Here is an 18,600-nt window from a genome sequence, read left to right on the forward strand (position 1 = left end):
TGTCGCCTCAGGACCATGTGATAATTGCATTAACTGCACAAATTGTAGAGCATGTGTGTTTAAACAATATGAAATCTGGGCACCTTGAAAAAAGAACAAGATAACAGCAATGTTTAGGAAACAAGAGAGATAAACTTAAACTCTGACCGCTGGTGAGCCAGGCAGAACAGAGCCATATTTCTCTTCTTTCAAAAGCAAATGGGAGAAATAGCGCTGAATTCTTTTTCTCGGCATGGAATATCCCTGAGAAAGAGAATGCGCACCTGGGGGTAGGTCTCTGAACTGGACCCCCGGGGTGTACCTGTCTCTTATGGTCGAGTCTGCAGAGATGAAATAAATTCCAGTCTCCCATAGCGCTCCCAGGCTTATTAGGAAGAAGAAATTCCCGCCTAATAAATTTTGGTCAGACCAGTTGATCTCAAAACTCTGTCTCCTGATAAGATGTTATCAATGACAATGATGCCCGAAACTTCATTAGCAATTTTAATTTCGCCTCAGTCCTGTGGTCCTGTGATCTCGCCCTGCCTCCACTTGCCTTGTGATATTCTATTACCCTGTTAAGTACTTGATGCCTGTCACCCACACCTATTTGCACACTCCCTCCCCTTTTAAAAATCCCTAATAAAAACTTGCTGGTTTTTGTGGCTTGTGGGGCATCATGGATCCTACCAATGTGTGATGTCTCCCCTGGACACCCAGCTTTAAAATTTCTCTCTTTTGTACTCTGTCCCTTTATTTCTCAAGCCAGCCGACACTTAGGAAAATAGAAAAGAACCTACATGATTTTCAGGGCAGGTTCCCCAAAACCCTGGCCCCTCCAAAATCTCATGTCCTCACATTTCAATACCAATAATATCTTCCCAACAGTCTCCCAAAGTGCTAACTCAGTTGAGCATTAACTCAAAAGTCCACAGTCCAAAGTCTCATCCAAGACAAGGCAAGTCCCTTCTGCCTATGAGCCTGTACAATCAAAAACAAGTTAGTTACTTTCTAGATACAATGGGGGTATAGGCATTGGGTAAATACAGCTGTTCCAAATGGGAGAAATTGAGCAAAGCAAAGGGGCTACAGGCATCGTGCAATCTGAAATCCATCAGGGTAGTCAAATCTTGAAGTTCCAAAATGATCTCCTTTGACTCTACATCTCACATCAGGGTCATGCTGATGCAAGAGATGGGTTTTCATGGTCTTGGGCACCTCCGTCCATGTAGCTTTGCAGAGTATAGTCCCCCTCCTGGCTACTTTCCCCCTGCATGGGCTGGCATTGAGTGTCTGCAGCTTTTCCAGGTGCACAGTGGATCTACCATTCTGGGGTCTGGAGGATGGTTGCCCTCTTCTCACAGCTCCACTAGGTGGTGCCCCATAGAGATTCTGTGTGGAAGACTTTGACCCCACATTTCCCTTCCACACTGCCCAGCAAAGGTTCTCCATGAGGGCCCACCCCTGCAACAAACATCTGCCTGGGCATCCAAGTGTTTCCATACATCCTCTGAAATCTAGGCAGAGGTTCCCAAACCTCAATTCTTGACTTCTGTGTACCCGCAGGCTCAACACCATTGGAAGCTGCCAAGGCTTGAGGCTTCCACCCTCTGAAGCAACAGCCTGAGCTGTACCTTGGCCCCTTTTAGCCATGGTTGGAGGGACTGAAATGCAGGACACCAAGTCCCTAGGCTTCACAAAGCAGGGAGGCCCTGGGTCTGGCCCAGGAAACCATCTTTTCCTCCTAGTCCTCTGGGCCTGTGATGGGGGGGGGCTGTCATGAAGATCTCTGATATGCCCTGGAGACGTTTTCACCATTGTCATGGGGAATAACATCTCATTACTTATGCAAATTTCTGCAGTGACTGGAATTTCTCCACAGAAAATGGGATTTTCTTTTCCATCACATAGTCAGGCTGAAAAATTTCCAAACTTTTATGCTGTTTCCTTTTTAAAACTGAATGCTTTTAACAGCACCCAAGTTACCTCTTGAATACTTTGCTGCTTAGAAATTTCTTCTGCCAGATACCCTAAATCATATACCTCAAGTTCAAAGCTCCACAGATCTTTAGGGCAGGGGTAAAATGCAGCCAGTCTCTTTGCTAAAACATAACAAGAGTCACCTTTGCTCCAGTTCTCAACAAGTTCCTCATCTCCATCTGAGATCACCTCAGCCTGAATTCGTTGTCTATATCATTATCAGCATTTTGGTCAAAGTCATTAAACAAGTCCCTAGGGAGTTCCAAACTTTCCCACATTCTCCTGTCTTCTTCTGAGCCCTCCACACTGTTCCAACCTCTGCCTGTTACACAGTTCCAAAGTCACTTCCACATTTTCAGGTATTTTTTCAGCAGCACCCCACTCTACTGGTACCAATTTACTGTGTTAGTCTATTTTCATGCTGCTGATAAAGACATACCTGAGACTGGGAAGACAAAGAGGTTTAATGGACTTACAGTTCCACATGGCTGGTGAGGCCTCACAATCATGGTGGAAGGCAAGGAGGAGCAAGTCACGTCTTACATGGATGGCAGCAGGCAAAAAAAGAGAGAGTTTGTGCTGGGAAACATCCATTTTTAAAACCATCAGATCTCATGAGAATTATTCATTATCACGAGAACAGCACAGGAAAGAGCTACCCCCATGATTCAGTCATCTCCCACTGGGTCAGTCCCACAACATGTGAGAATTATGGGAGTACAATTCAAGATGAGTTTGGGTGGTGACACAGAGCCATAACATATCACCACCCTTGTCTGAGCATTTAGACCAGTCCCAGCTCTGCATTTCTCTGATAGAGCTCCCAGAGGTAACCAACAAGTTTGCAATGTTTGCCACTGCCACAGCCCCTATCCTATTGTCCTCATGATGGAGATCTGAGAGCTCAAGAACTGTCAAAGGCCTTCAGTATACTGCAGCTGCCATGTGGAAAAGCAGACAGATGTTTTTCATGCAGGTCCCTGACCCTCTGGATCCTCACTGGGCAGGGCCTTCCAAACTGGGCTCCCAGTGCAGCCACCCTACCACTCTCTGATCACCTCAGTCAGTGGTGGCTCTGTGTTTCTCTGGAGAGGAATTCCTAGAAACAACTGACAGGGTTTCTGTCATTGCTGTTGTGGTGGTACCTGTCCTTGTTGGTCTTGTGCTACAGAGCAAAGACCCTGATCACTTTGCTTGCACCTCCAGAATTCTACAGCCACTGTATGAAGAGAAGCCCAGTCTCTCTTCCCTATGAGTCCCTGACCCCAAGCTATTCACGAGGTAAGACCTCCAGTTTGGGCCTACATCACAGCTACCCCATCACCAGCTTATCATTCTAATTGGTAGAGGATCTGTGTTTCTGTGGGGTGAAACTCCCAGAGACAAGTGACAGGCCCTCTGCCATTGTCAATGCCAAGGTCCTTGCCTCTGCTGCACCCAAGCTGAAGAGGAAACAAAAAGCATGAGCTTACCCTAAGGCTGCGGTGCATAGCCTGGGAGTACCAAGCTGACATCTGTGGCCAGCACCTGAGTGAAAGAGGAGTCCAAAGTTTCAGAGCACTGAGAAGGGTATGGCTGCAAAAATGAGGAGATACAGAGGAGCCACGCAAAATAATACCCTATCTACCAGCCATTATGCTTAAGTGCCATCTACTGGATCATAGCTCAAACTACAACACCAAAAATAATTTTGTTAATACACTTCCATGTGAAACCAAGGGCAAGAATTCAGCCATAAATAAAGACCCTGCAAAAGTCCTCTGAAAACAGGCAGAAATGAAACCAAGGGACTGTACTCAAATTTTACCACAGTTACAAGACCATTAGCCCACACAGATGGGAAAGAGCCGGTGCAAAAACTCTGGCAATTCTAGTATCCAGAGAGTCTTCTTGCCTCCAAACAACTGCACTACCTCTCCAGCAATGGTTCTTAACCAGAATGAAATGGCTGAAATGACAGACATACAATTAAGAATCTTGATGGCAATGAAGATCATTGAGATCCAGGAGAAAGTTAAAACTTATCCAAGAAATCTAAGAATCTAGTAAAATGATTCAAAGGATGAAAGATGAAATAGCCATTTTAATAAAGAAACAAACCTGATACAGCTTAAAAACACACTACTAGAATTTCATAATGCAATCAAAAATATTAACATCAGAATAGACCAAGCTGAGGAAGGAATCTTAGAGCTCAAAGACTGGTTCTTCAACTTAATCAGAAAAATAAAATTAAAAAATGAACAAAACTGCCAAGAATTATGGAATTATGTAAAGAGACTAACCTGTGATGCTTTGGCATCTTTGAAAGAGAAAGAGAAAGCAAGAAAATTGGAAATCATTTGAGGATGTTGTCCATGAAAATCTCCCCAACATCACTAGAAAGGTCAACGTTCAAATTCAAGAAATCCAGATAATCTGTGTGAGATACTATACAAGATAACCATCCCAAAGACGCATAGTCAGAAGATTCTCCCAGGTCAATGCAGAAGAAAAAACATTAAAGACAGCTAAAGAGAAGGGGCAGATCACCTAAGAAGGAACCCCAACAGGCTAACAGTAGACCTTTCAGCAGAAACTCTACAAGCCAGAAGATCCTTAAGGAAAATAAACTCCAACCAACAATTTTTTATCCAGCCAAACTAAGTTTCATAAGTGAAGAAAGTATGATTCCTTTCAGACAAGCAAATGCTAGGGGAATTTGTTCCTACCAGAACTGCCTTAGAAGAGATCCTTAAAGGAGCGCTAAACATGGAAATGAAAGACTTACCATAAACCACAAAAAACACCCTTAAGTACATAGACTATTGACAATATAAAGCAACTACACAATCAAGTCTACATTACAACCAGCTAAGAAAACAATGATCGAAACAAATCCACATGTTTCAGTGTTAACCTTTAACATAAATGGGCTAAATGCCCCATTTAAAAGGCACAAAGGGGTTAAGTTGCATAAAGAAGCAAGACCCAACTGTATGCTGCCCTTTAAAGACCCATCTCACATGCAATGATACCCATAGGCTAAAAGTAAAGTCTCTGTTCAATGCAGAAGAAAGAAAGAAAGAAGATCTGATAAACAATTCCAGCAAAGTTTCAGGATACAAAATCAATGAACAAAAATTGTTAGCATTTCTACACCTCAATAACATCCAGGCTGAGAGACAAGTGAAGAACACAGTCTCATTTGTAATAGCTGCAAAAAGAATAAAATACCTAGAAATACAGCTAACCAAGGACGTGAAAGATCTCTACCGTGCGAATTATAGAACACCTCTTAAATAAATCAGAGATGACACAAAGAAATCGAAAAACATTCTATATTCATGGATAGGAAGAATCAACATTGTTAAAATGGTCATATTACGCAAAGCAATTTACAAATTCAATGATATTCCTATAAAACTACCAATGATATTTTTCACAGAGTTAGAAAAAACTATTGTAAAATTCACATGAACCCAAAAAGAGAGAGTGATAGGCCAAAGCAATCCTAAGTAAAAAGAACAAAGCTGGAGATATCACACTGCTCAACTTCAAACTATAGTACAAGGATACAGTAACCAAAACAGCATGGTACTGGAACAAAACCAGACACATTGACCAGTGGAATAGACTAGAGAATCCAGAAATTAAGCTGCACACCTACAACCAACTGACCTTTGACAAAGCCAACAATAACAAGCAATGGGGGAAAGGGCACCTTATTCAATAAATGTTGTTATAACTGACTAACCATATGCAGAAGGCTAAAACTGACCTCCTACCTGTCACTATATACAAAAATTAACTCACGATGGATAAAAACCCTAGAAGAAAACCTGGGAAATATTATTATGAATATCAACCCTGGCAACATTTTCATGATGAAAACCCCAAAAGCAATTGCAACAAGGACAAAAATTGACAAATGGGACTTAATTAAACTAATGAGTTTCTGCACAGCAAAAGGAACTATCAACAGAATAAATAGGCAAAATATTTGTAATAGGGATAAAATATTTGTAAATTATGAATCCAACAAAGGTCTAATATTCATAGTCTATAAGGAACTTAAAGAAACAAACAAGAAGAAAACAGACAACCCCACTAAAAAATTGGTAAATGACATGAACAGGCACTTCTTAAAAGAAGAGGTACACACCACCAACAAGCATACAAAAAAGGCTCAAAAGCACTAATCATTAGAGAAATGCAAATCAAAACCGCAATGAGATACCATCTCACACCAGTCAGAATGGCTATGATTAACAACTCAAGAAATAACAGATGCTGGCAAGGGTGCAGAGGAAAGGGAATGCTTATACACTTTGGTGGGAATGTAAATTAGTTCAGACACTGTGGAAAGCAGTTTAGAGGTTTATCAAAAAAAAAAAAAAAAACTTAGAACAGAATTACTATTTGACCTAGCAATCTCATTACTGAGTATATACCCAGAGGAATATAAATCATTCCACTATAAAGACCCATGAACACATATGTTTACTGCAGCACTATTCACAATAGCACAGACATGGGATTAACATAGATGCCCATCAGTGATGGACTGGAAAAAGAAAATGTGGTACATAGACACAATGGAATACTATGCAGCCATGAAAATGAATTAAATCATGTCTTTTGCAGCAACATGGATGAAGCCAGACGCCATTATACTAAGGGAATTAAAACAGGAACAGAAAACCAAATATCACATGTTCTCACTTATAAGTGGGAGCTAAACACTGAGTACATGTAGACAAAAATAAGGGAACAATAGACACCAGACCTCTTTCTTGTGGTTAGAGGGTAGGAGGAGGGTGAGTGTTGGAAAAATATCTACTGAGTACTGTACTCATTGCCTGGGTGACAAAATAATCTGTACACCAAACCCTTGTGACACACAATTTACCCATGTAACAAATCTGTACATGTACCTGAAATCTAAACCTAAAATAAAAGTTGGAAAAAATAAAAAATAAATAAATGAATTGAAATCTGAAAAATACAGAAACAAGGTAATGTTAAGTCCAAAACATTAAATAATGATAAAATTATCAATTTATCAGTAAGATATAAAAATATAAATATATATACCCCCAACACTAGAGCACCTACATGTATAAATCAAATATTTATAGAGATGAAATAAGATAGATAGCAATACAATAATACTAAGAGACTTCAATATCCCATCTTCAACAGTGGACAGAACATACAGACAGAAAACTGGTAAGGAAACAGTAGACTAGAACAACACCAGAGATCAAATTGTCCTAATAGACATATACAGAACATTTCATCCCAAAGAAGAAGAATACTGGACATTCTTCACAAACATACAAGGGGAATTGTCAAGAATAGACCACATGTTAGGTCACAAAACAAATCTTAACAAATTTAAGAACATTGAAATTATATCAAGTATCTTTTTCTTACCACAATGGTTTGAAATTAGAAACCAAAACCGAAGGAAGATCAGAAAATTCACAAATACGTGCATATTAAACAATACGTTCCTGAACAACAAATGAAACAATAAAGAAATTTAAAAATCAAAAAATTTCTTACGAAGATGAAAATAGAACATGCTAAAAGTTATGGAATGCAGTGAAGCACTTTTAAGAGGTACATTTATAGTGATTAACTCCTACATTAAAAAACAGAAACTAACAAGTTTTGGAAATTAGGGGGCAAAAAGAGCAGAAAGATCTTAAATAATAAATTTACCTTTATACCTCCAGAAACTAGGGGAAAAAAAAGAACATAGCTCAAAGTTAGCAGAAGGAATAAAATAATAGGATTAAAGCAGAAGTTAATGAAACAGAGACTAGAAAAACAATAGAAAAGATTAATAAAAGTGTTTCTTGAAAAGATAAACTGACAATTCTTTATCTATAGTGTATTAGTCCATTTTCACTCTGCTACAGAGAACTACCTGAGACTAGGTCATTTATGAAGAAAAGAGGTTTAATTGACTAACAATTCCACATGGCTGGGCAGGCCTCAGAAAACTTACAATCATGGCAGAAGATGATAGGGAAGAAAGGTACATCTTTGGCAGAAGAGAAAAAGATAAGGGGAAGTACCACACTTTTAAGTGACTGGATTTTGTGAGAACTCACTCACTATCACAAGAACAGCATGGAGGAAAACTCCCCCATGATCAAATCACCTCCCATAGATTCCTCCCTCAACACATAAGGATTAAAATTTGAGATGAAATTTGGGTGGGTACACAGAGCCCAAACCATTCCATATAGTTACTAAGAAAAATGGAGAAAACTCAAATAAATTGGAAATGAAAGTGTAGACATTAAAACTGATATCACAGAAATACAAAGGATCATATGAGAGTATTATAAACAATTATACACCAACAAATTGGATAATTTAGAAGAAATGAATACTCTCCTAGAAATATACAATGTACTAACACTGAATAATGAAGAAATAGAAAACCTGAACAGACCTATAACTAGTATGGAGATTGAATTAGTAATCAAAAACATCCCAACAAAGAAAAGCCCAGGACCAGATGACTTCACTGGTAAAGAGTTCACTGGTGAATTCTACCAAACATTTAAAGAAGATTTAGCGGCAGTCTTTCTCAAACTTTTGTCAAAATAATGAAGAGGAGGAAATACTTTGAAACTCATTTTATGAGGCCAACATTATCCTGATACCATTATAATAGCATTTTTAAATTATACTTTAAGTTCTAGGGTACATGTGCACAACGTGCAGGTTTGTTACATAGGTATACATGTGCCTTGTTGGTTTGCTGCACCCATCAACTCGTTATTTTTATTAGGTATTTCTCCTAACGCTATCCCTCCCCAAGACCCCCACCCCCCAACAGGCCCTGGTGTAGGATGTTCCCCTCCATGTGTCCATGTGTTCTCATTGTTCAACTACCACTTATGAGTGAGAACATGCGGTGTTTGGTTTTCTGTCCTTGTGATAGTTTGCTGACAATGATGATTTCCAGCTTCATCCATGTTCCTGCAAATGACATTAACTCATCCTTTTTTATGGCTGCATAGTATTCCATGGTGTATAGGTGCCACATTTTCTTTATCTAGTCTATTATTGATGGACATTTGGGTTGATTTCAAGTCTTTGCTATTGTGAATAGTGCCACAATAACATTTTAAAATGCCATTTTACAATAGCATTAAAAAGAATAAAATACTTAGGAATAAACTTAACCAAGGAAGTGTAAGATTTATACAATGAAAAGTATAAAACATTGATGAAAAAAACAAAGAAGACATCAATATATGAAAATATAATCTGTGTTCATGGGTTATAATAATATTACTAAAATGTCCATACTACCCAATGTGATCTACAGATTTAATGTTATCCCCCATGAAACCCCAATGGCATTTTTATAGACATTTTTAAAATCCTAAACTTTATCTGGAATCACAAAAGACCTAGAATAGCCGGAACAATCTTGAGAAAGAACAAAGCTGGAGGCATCACACTTCCAGATTTCAAAATGTATTACAAAACTAAAGTAATTTAAAAAGTATGGAACTGGCAGAAAGACAGATACATAGAATAATGAGACAGAATAGAGTTCCCAGAATTAAGCCCACATATACAGTCAACTAATTTTTTTGCAAGAGTATCCAGAATACACAATGGGTAGAGGATAGTCCCTTCAATAAATGTTGGGTAAGCTAGATATGCATAGGCAAAGAATAAAGTTGAACCCCATTACATCATACATAAAAATCGACTCAAAGTGGATTAAAGCCTTAAATGTAAAACCTAAAACTGCAAACTTCTAGACTGAAACCCAGGAGAAAATTTTAATGGCCTTGGTCTGGGCAATTATTTCTTGATATGGCACCAAAAGCACAGACAACAAGAGGAAAAATAGAAAAGTGGGACTACATCAAACCAAAAAGCTTCTGCTCAGCAAGGGAAACAATAAACAGAGTTTAAAACAACCTACAGAATGGGGAAACATTATTTGTAAACCATTAATCTGTTAAAGAATTAATCTACAAAATATATAAGAAATTGCTACAATCTAAGAGCAAAAAGCAAATAATTTAAAAATGGGCAAAGTAGTTGAATAGACATGTTTCCAAAAAAGACATAAAAATGGCCACCATAAGTAAACTTTGTACTGACAAAGAAGAGCACTCTGGGAAGATGACTGAAATCTCTTCCTACTTTTCAAACTTACCTATCCATGAATACCTATCCAACAACCATTGCTCCCCTTCGTACTTGTAAAAAATAAACAAACAAACAAACAAAAAATGAAAAAAGAAACAAACCTGGCTTTATTCAACTATCAGATGGCCATATTTTTTTCAGAGAAATCTGAACCTGTTCCAAACCTAAGAGATGAACCATAATAGGCTTAAACCAATATTGTGGTGGAGTATTGGCAAGTACAAGTCAACAAAAATGCTCCTGTATTCTCCCTCTGAGATGTGGTAATCTGAAAATAACACCTGGCACCACGGCAGCTATCTTGACATTATGAGGTTAGTCAGCCAGAGGAAAAAAGACAGGAGGGCAGAAAAATGGAAGGAAACCAGGCCTTTGATGATGACATACAGACACTGAGTTTACCAATGCTAGAATTTCCCTAGCTTCAAGTAAAGGTTTTTCACACTTGTCACTATGGACATTTTAGAGGAGATAATTTTTTTTTTTTTTTTTTTTTTTTTTTGTAGAATGCTGACCTGTGCATTGTATGAATATAGGATGCTAATCAGCATCCCTGGCCTCTACCCACTAAATGCTAGTATCATTCTTTCCCTTGGGTGACAAGCCAAGTATGTCTCCAGACATTGCTAAATGTTTTCTGGCTAGCAAAACATTCCACAAAGCTGATCTTGGCTAAGAACCACTGATTTAGGTTTATTGTTATATAAGATATGTTTCTTATTTTTTCAGGAATCTTACCTGGATATATAGCCTAAAGAATCCTAGTCAAGAGCATTATGGCATCAACCGTACCTTTTTGTTCCATGTTTACCTTTTATTTATTTATTTTTTGTTTGGGTATCTGTTTGCAAAAGCCTTTCTTTCTTTCTTTCTTTCCCTCCCTTCCTCTTTTCCTTTCTTCTTTCCATATTTCTTTCCTTCCTTCATATTTTGTTTCTTTTTTTCATTTGTATCAGAAAAATCATGAGTCTGGATAAAATAGTTATTAGAGTTAGTTTTGATAAGCTTGAGATGATTATGATTCATGCATTAAATCAGAGAAGTTGGAGTGACAAGGCCACTTATCAACTGATTGTTGAACAGAATGGCAAGAAATGAATTATTGCATCTGCTCCTCTTTCTCAGAGGTATTGTCAAGAATAAATCATAGATGCTGATTTTGAATCTCTTGATGAGGTATAACAAAATATTCTGCTCACAAACAGGCTTGAGTCACTCCAGGCAAAGCTAGGGTGGATGCAGCATGTTGAAGGAAAAAAATACACAAAAATATTGCTTAGAGATCATCCGTGAAAAGTCCTTACTCTCCCTTACTACCTCTGACAGCATAATATGCTAACCCTTTCATAATGACAGCCATAACCTTTACTTTTGTATACGCTTCTGAAAAAGAAATTTGTGTATCAAATTATAAAAATTAGCATTTTCATGAAGTGAATTTACTTGAAATGAGTTAAAGATATGTACTAAAATTGCTGTGTTATGTATTTGGGAATATTCTCTTTCCCTAGAATTCTTCTATGGCAGATATAATGTAGCTATAATTACAGATTGTCAAAATCGAGTTTTGCTTCAATTTAACATAATTAAAGCTAGTTCTACCAAATTCAGTGTCCTTATTTTTGTAGCAAGAATAACTTAATGTCTTCTTTCTGTAGTTGAAAAACTACAAGACTAATGGAGCATTTGTGCTTCAGAATTCAAGTGCCATGTTTGTCAACGATGCATCTATATTCAATGCCAAGGTTTTTATTAGTTATGCTATGACAATTAAATAACAGCTTTACAATTTCAGAGGCAAGTCATTATCACAATTTAAATGGAATTTCTAAATAATTGAACTCTTAAAAGACATATATAGCTTTTCAAATACTGTGTATGATTTACCACATGGCAAATTTTATTATTCAAAGAAACTTCAGATCAACCCTACAACTTCAGTAAATGGTCATCCAACTGGGGTTGCAATGCTTTGTTGCAAAGTGCTTCATTCCATTGGTGAACAACTCTGATGCAATTCCTTCTTCTTTCCCACCCTCTCTCCTCTCTCCCTCTCTTCCTACTTCCTTCTTTTTTTTTTTCTTTTCTTTATTCCACAACTTATTAAATGCTAATATGTGGCAAGTTCTGTGTTAGGTCTGTGGATACATTAATCAACAATGCTATAGTATGAAAGTTTGTATCCCCTCACCCCACAAATTGAATATATGTTGAAACCTAACCTCCATGGTGATGATATTAAGAGCTAGGGCCTTGGCTGGGCGTGGTGGCTCACAGCCATAATCCCAATGCATTGGGAGGCCAAGGGGAGTAGATCACTTGAGGACCACCCTGGCTAACATGGAGAAGCTCATCTCTACTAAACGTACGAAAATTAGCCTGGCGTGGTGGTGCATGCCTGTAATCCCAGCTACTTGGAAGGCGGAGGCAGGAGAAACGCTTCAACCTGGGAAGCAGAGGTTGCAGTAAGCTGAGATAGCACCACTATGCTGCAGTCTAGGCAATAGAGTAAGTGGTACTCCATCTGAAGAGAAAAAAAAAAAGATCTAGGGCCTATTGCAGAGTGATTGGGTCAAAAGGACAGAGCCCTTGTAAATGGGATTAGTAGCTTTATAAAATAAGCCCAAGGGAATTTATTCCCCCTTTCCACCATGTAAGGACACAGCAAGAATGTACCGTCTATGAACCAGAAAGCTGACCCTCACCAGACACCAACAGAAATAAATGTCTGTTGTTCATAGGCTACCTGGTTTATGGTATTTTGTAACGGTCGCCTGAATGGACTAAAACAAACAAGATTCAGTTCTTGACTTCAAGTAGCTCACAGTCTATATTGAGGTACTGTAAAGTAAGCAGGCAATATAGGATGAAAGTGCCAAGACAAAGATAAGCTCAGGTAAACTGGATGCAGAAATCAGTAAATACTTACTGGAAACCTATTGGATCTTTTGCACTGTGCTTGGAGCTAGGGGGCTTACAAGACAATTTGTACTTAAAATAAGGCAAAACTTGCCTCTTTGTCACTTTGTTACATTAGGTTTAGTTCTGCCCTCGAAAAACACGCAGAATGATTCTAGTCTTTTTGCCATGTTCAAAAGTTTTGTCAAAGAATGGTTTTTCTTATTTTCTTGGCAGGCACTAAAGGGCAAAGCCAGGTAGTCTATAATTATTCCCTTGATGAGGGATACATCTTTAAAATGTTCCTATTATGGGAAAATACAAAGGAAAATTTATTTGGAATTTTCCACCTTTGTTAATTTCAATTGTGAAGACAAAGCACAAAATGCTGTAGTCCTTCAGTTTCCCAGAAAATATCCTATGAATAGTGGTATTGTTAAGTCATCCTCAACATTGACATAAAAGTCAGTACTCAGATTAGCATTCCAGGTAGCACTTGCATTTCAGATGGTAAAAAATGCCAAGGTCCTTAGACAACCAAGGTTATCAAAGATCCATTTTTTCCTGATGGCATACAATAGAGACTTTTGTTTTCCTTCATTTTTTCCTCTTTGTAAAAATTTTTCAATGAATACTAGGGAATTTAGAATTTGATGTATAAACTATTAAGTGTGAATTAACTGGATAAACTTTTTCTTGTGAATCAAGAATTCTATTCCCACTTCTGTCACTAATTTGCCATGTGACCTTGGGAAAGTCACTTCATTATTCCAACTGCCTATTGATAAGATAAACCTAATATTCCCTATTACCACTTTCATTTCTAACGTTCTATGATTTTGAAATAATTTTATTGAAGAAGTAGCTAAGAAATGTGAGAATCACACAAAAACTGTGTCTATAATTCTTACCCACATCCCCCTTCCACCAGTAAATCTAAGACATCTTGTATTTACCTCGTATAATATTTGATATTAAGTTGATAAGTCAAAGGGTGAGTGTGGTTCAGACAAAACTTAAAATAATTGAGTATCTCCCAAGCACCAAGCAATATACTACATCCTTGACATATGTGTGTTCATTCAATCTTGGAATCACTAATTGTCTATGCTTTTGTCAAGTTTTTCCAACCCTATCATTATTGTGTTGTTGAATTAGAGGATAGGGACAAATAATTGTTGAGCTATCACTATGAGCCAAGAAATATTTTAAGCATTTTACAAGCATTGGTGCAGTATTTGGTACATTTTAAAGGTTCACTAAATGTTTCTCAAATAAATTAATTTATAAGTAAGTTGAAAATGATTTCTCAGTAATTATATCATATGACAACTGTATGATTTCTTGTGTTTGTGGCCTACTATTTTTGCCTTGAACCAGTCTAGTTTTTACTAGGTTTTATTTGCTTATCTAGGAAAACAGAGAGAAATGCCTCATAAAGTGTTTGTTAGGATCAAGTGGGATTTAAAAACAAAAATTTGTTCGATTAATATGAAATTAATATAGACTTACATAGTTACAGTGTATTCTCATACTTAACACAGCTTTATAAATTCCAGAAATTATAGCAAGAAAGAAGAATCCAGAGATGGAGGTTGAGGAGGGTAGGCTGCCCTTGAAAACCATTCATACCGTATCATCATCAATATTGTCATTGTCATAATTCCTTTTTCTTCTTTCGTTAAAATGATTTTTTTTTTTTTTTAACACAGAGTCTCGCTCTGTCACTCAGGCAGAAACGCAATGGTACAATCTCTGCTCACTGCAACCTTCCCCTTCCGGGTTCAAATGATTTTCATGTCTCATCCTCCCGAGTAGCTAGAATTACAGGCCTGTGCCACCACACCGGCTAATTTCTGTATTTTTAATAGAGTAGGGGTTTCACCACGTTGGTCAGACTGGTCTCAAACTCCTCGTCCCGCCACCAACTGATCTGCCAGCCTCTATCCGCCTTGTCCTCCCAAAGTGCTGGGATTACAGGCATGCGCTACCATACCTGGCCCTCATCAGTATCATCATTTCAAACATCAAAGCCAAGTCCTGGGGCGGGGCACAGTGGCTCATGACCATAATCCCAGCCCTTTGGGAGGCTGAGGCATGTGGATCACCTAAGGTCAGGAGTTCAAGACCAGCCTGGCCAGACTGCACACCTGCAGTCCCAGCTACTCAGGAGGCTGAGGCAGTAGAATTGCTTGAAACTGGGAAGTGGAGGTTACAGTGAGCCGAGATCATGTCACTGCACTCCAGCCAGCCTGGGCGACAGAGCGATATGCTGTTTCAAAAAAAAAAAAAAATCCAAGTCCTAAAGCAGGGTCACAAAATCAAATGCCTACAGGGTCTAAGCAGGTATGAGAACTGAGGTAGGTGAAGGATACAATCACGTTCAGAAAATATAACTCATTTTAACTGGGCTACCATTACTCACTTCTGATCCTGGCCTTAGAAATTTAGGACCAGCATTACCAGACCTTCCAAATTTTAAAAATATGTCATAAATTCATTTTTTATTAATTTTTCCATTTTTAAAAATGTCATGCAAACCAAACAAAACATTGCACATCGTATCTGGTTTAACATATATTTTCTTACATCAAAACTAAGGTTTTTGTACTCTTTTTGTCAGCCCCTTTACTGAATGGGTAATCATTGTTCTATATCTTAAGCTTATCCTTTTCCCTAGATATCCCCACTATCATTGAAAGCTAAGCCCTCATCATCTTATGCCTGCATTACTGCAGCGGGCTTCTAATTGGTTTCGTTGGTTCTTTACCAGATTAATCTTTCTGCAATACTACTTTAATCATTTAACTCCCATGTTCAATAATCTATAATGTCACATTAATTCCATATTCTTATGTCTGGCTTTTAGGACTTCCTCTAATTGGATTCCCTCTTATCCAATCTTTTTTCTTCTACTTTTTTCTAAAGATGCATATTGCATTTTTGTTTTCCCTAAGCCTTTGCTCAGGCAAGTCCCCCAACCCGAAATACACTCTGACCTCGCCATGCCTATCAGACTTCTCCTCTTTTCATGAAGTCTTCCTTGATACCATAGCCCATACTAAATAGGTACTACATTTTCTGAATTTCTATTTCACATACATTCAGGTGACAATAGTTTAACATTAAATTTTTCTCTAATTGTGTCTCATGTTAGTCTTGAATATCCAATTGGGTTATAATCCCCTCAAAAACAAAGGCTATATTTTCTTCGTTAGGCATTCCATTGAATCTAGCGTGGTGCTGAGTACCTTAGGCAATCCTCAAAATGTTAACAAGAGTAATATGGTTAAAAGCACATAGAAGCCTGGATGAGAAACCTTGATTTTGGATGATGCTTTGTTGTTACATAGATATAGATCTAAATCCAAGATGTGTTATGTAAGGCTTGTGTACCTTGGGTTCTGATAACCAATTTTCTTATATTAAATGATAATAATAGCTAACACATAGTGAATACTTATTTTTCCAGGTGCTGCTCTAAACATTTTATCAGTAATTTTCACAATAACCCACTAGCTAGATAATATTCTTGTTCATATTTAGTAGCTGAGAAAACTGAGGCAAAGAGAATAAGGTCAAGTAACTTTCCCAAGATCATGGCTAATATGGGTTAGAAGCATGATTTGAACACAGGCAATCTTTGTTCAGAGTTCACAATCATAATCACAATGCTATGGGAATAGTACAGTACCTACCAAAGACAGTTAATACCAAGTGATGGTGATAGTTGTTAGGCAAGTAGTAGCTATTTTAATTTTGGAAAATCACTTCGTTTCTTTGGCATTTAGTTTTCATTCTACTATACAGACTTCATTGGAGCTATTGGGATACACAAATGAGATAATCCATAAAACTTTAAGTGCACTATATAAATTATGGTTGTTTTAATAACATTATTATACTATGAATAACTTCTCAACCTTCTCATTTCTAATACAGTCTTGAAAATGGTTTAATTTCTTCCTGAACCATTGTAATCAATGCCAACAAAGTTGATCAGGGCTTTTTACTTGACATCCATTGCTTGCTTGGGAGAATACTGGAAAACTGTATTGGTCTTATAGCATTCTCAACATTTTCAAAGTTAAGCAGTATCTACCTGGGTTTAGCCTACTTCTGATTGAGACCATTATTAAGGATATTATCATCTTCAAAATCACAACAAAATTTCCAGTCTCTTCTAGCTAATACAGTCCTCCTTTCAACATAATAGCATAGTCACAGAAGTAGTTATAAGGGGGAAGAGCTAAGAGATGATGAAGGAAAGCTAGTTACTCTAATTTTGCCCTTTTCCTAATAAATTTTTATCTCATTCTTTGTAATTCAAATTAAGCTATAACTAAAATTTTTGGCAGTGTATGCCAAATATCCCCAATCCACTATTCTATATGTTTGCTTCCAAAATTGAGAGAAACAAATGTTCTTCACCTTTCTACCTTTAATTTAGTTTATAGCGGGTGTGGCCGGGTGCAAAGTGTATGGGTATACTTACTAATTTTATTTTTTAAATGGCTACTCCATATTCCTTTATTTGGATATATTATATTCCAATTAGTACTACATTATTGGATATTTGTTTTCTCTGATTTTTGTAAATGTTCATGTTCTCTGCAATCAACAACCATAATACATACATGTTTAAGGACTTTTTAAAATCAATTCTTTTATTTGAGCTATTTATCCTGAAACTCTCCCTCCACCATCTTCTACCTCCCAACAGGCCCCAGTGTGTGTTGTTCCCCTCCCTGTTTCCGTGTGTTCTCATTTTTCATCTCCCACTTATAAGTGAGAATGTGCGATATTTGGTTTTTCATTCCCGCATGAGTTTGCTGAGGATACTGGCTTCCAGTTCCATCCATGTGCCTGCAGAGGGCATGATCTCATTCCCTTTTATGGATGCACAGTATTTCATGGTGTATATGTACTACATTTTCTTTATCCAGGCTATCACTGATGGGCATTTGGGTTGATTTCATGTCTTTGCTATTGTGAATAGTGCTGCAGTGAACATACATGTGCATGTATCTTTATAACAGAATGATTTATATTCCTTTGGGTATATACCCAGTAATGGAATTGCTGGGTCAAATGGTATCTCTGGTTCTAGATCTTTGAGGAATCATCACACTGTCTTTCACAATGTTTGAACCAATTTACATTCCCATCAACAGTGAAAAAGCATTCCTATTTCCCTGCAACCTTGGCAGCATCTGTGGTTTTTTGCCTTAATAATAGCCATTCTAACTGGTGTGAGATGATATCTCATTATGCTTTTGATTTGCATTTTTTTAATGATCAGTGATGCTGAGCTTTTTGATTTCATTTGTTTATTGGCTGTATAAACGTCTTCTTTTGAGAAGTGTCTGTTCATGTCCTTTGCCCACTTTTTAATAGGGTTGTTTGTTTTTCTCTTGTAAATTTGTTTAAGTTCCTTGTAGATTCTGGATATTAGACCTTTGTCAGATGGATAGATTACAAAAATTTTCTCCCATTCTGTAGGTTTTCTGTTCACTCTTATAATAGTTTCTTTTGCTGTGCAGAAGCTCTTTAGTTTATTAGATC

Source organism: Gorilla gorilla, chromosome 9, assembly GCF_029281585.2.
Source record: "Gorilla gorilla gorilla isolate KB3781 chromosome 9, NHGRI_mGorGor1-v2.1_pri, whole genome shotgun sequence".
Classification (NCBI taxonomy): Eukaryota; Metazoa; Chordata; class Mammalia; order Primates; family Hominidae; genus Gorilla; species Gorilla gorilla.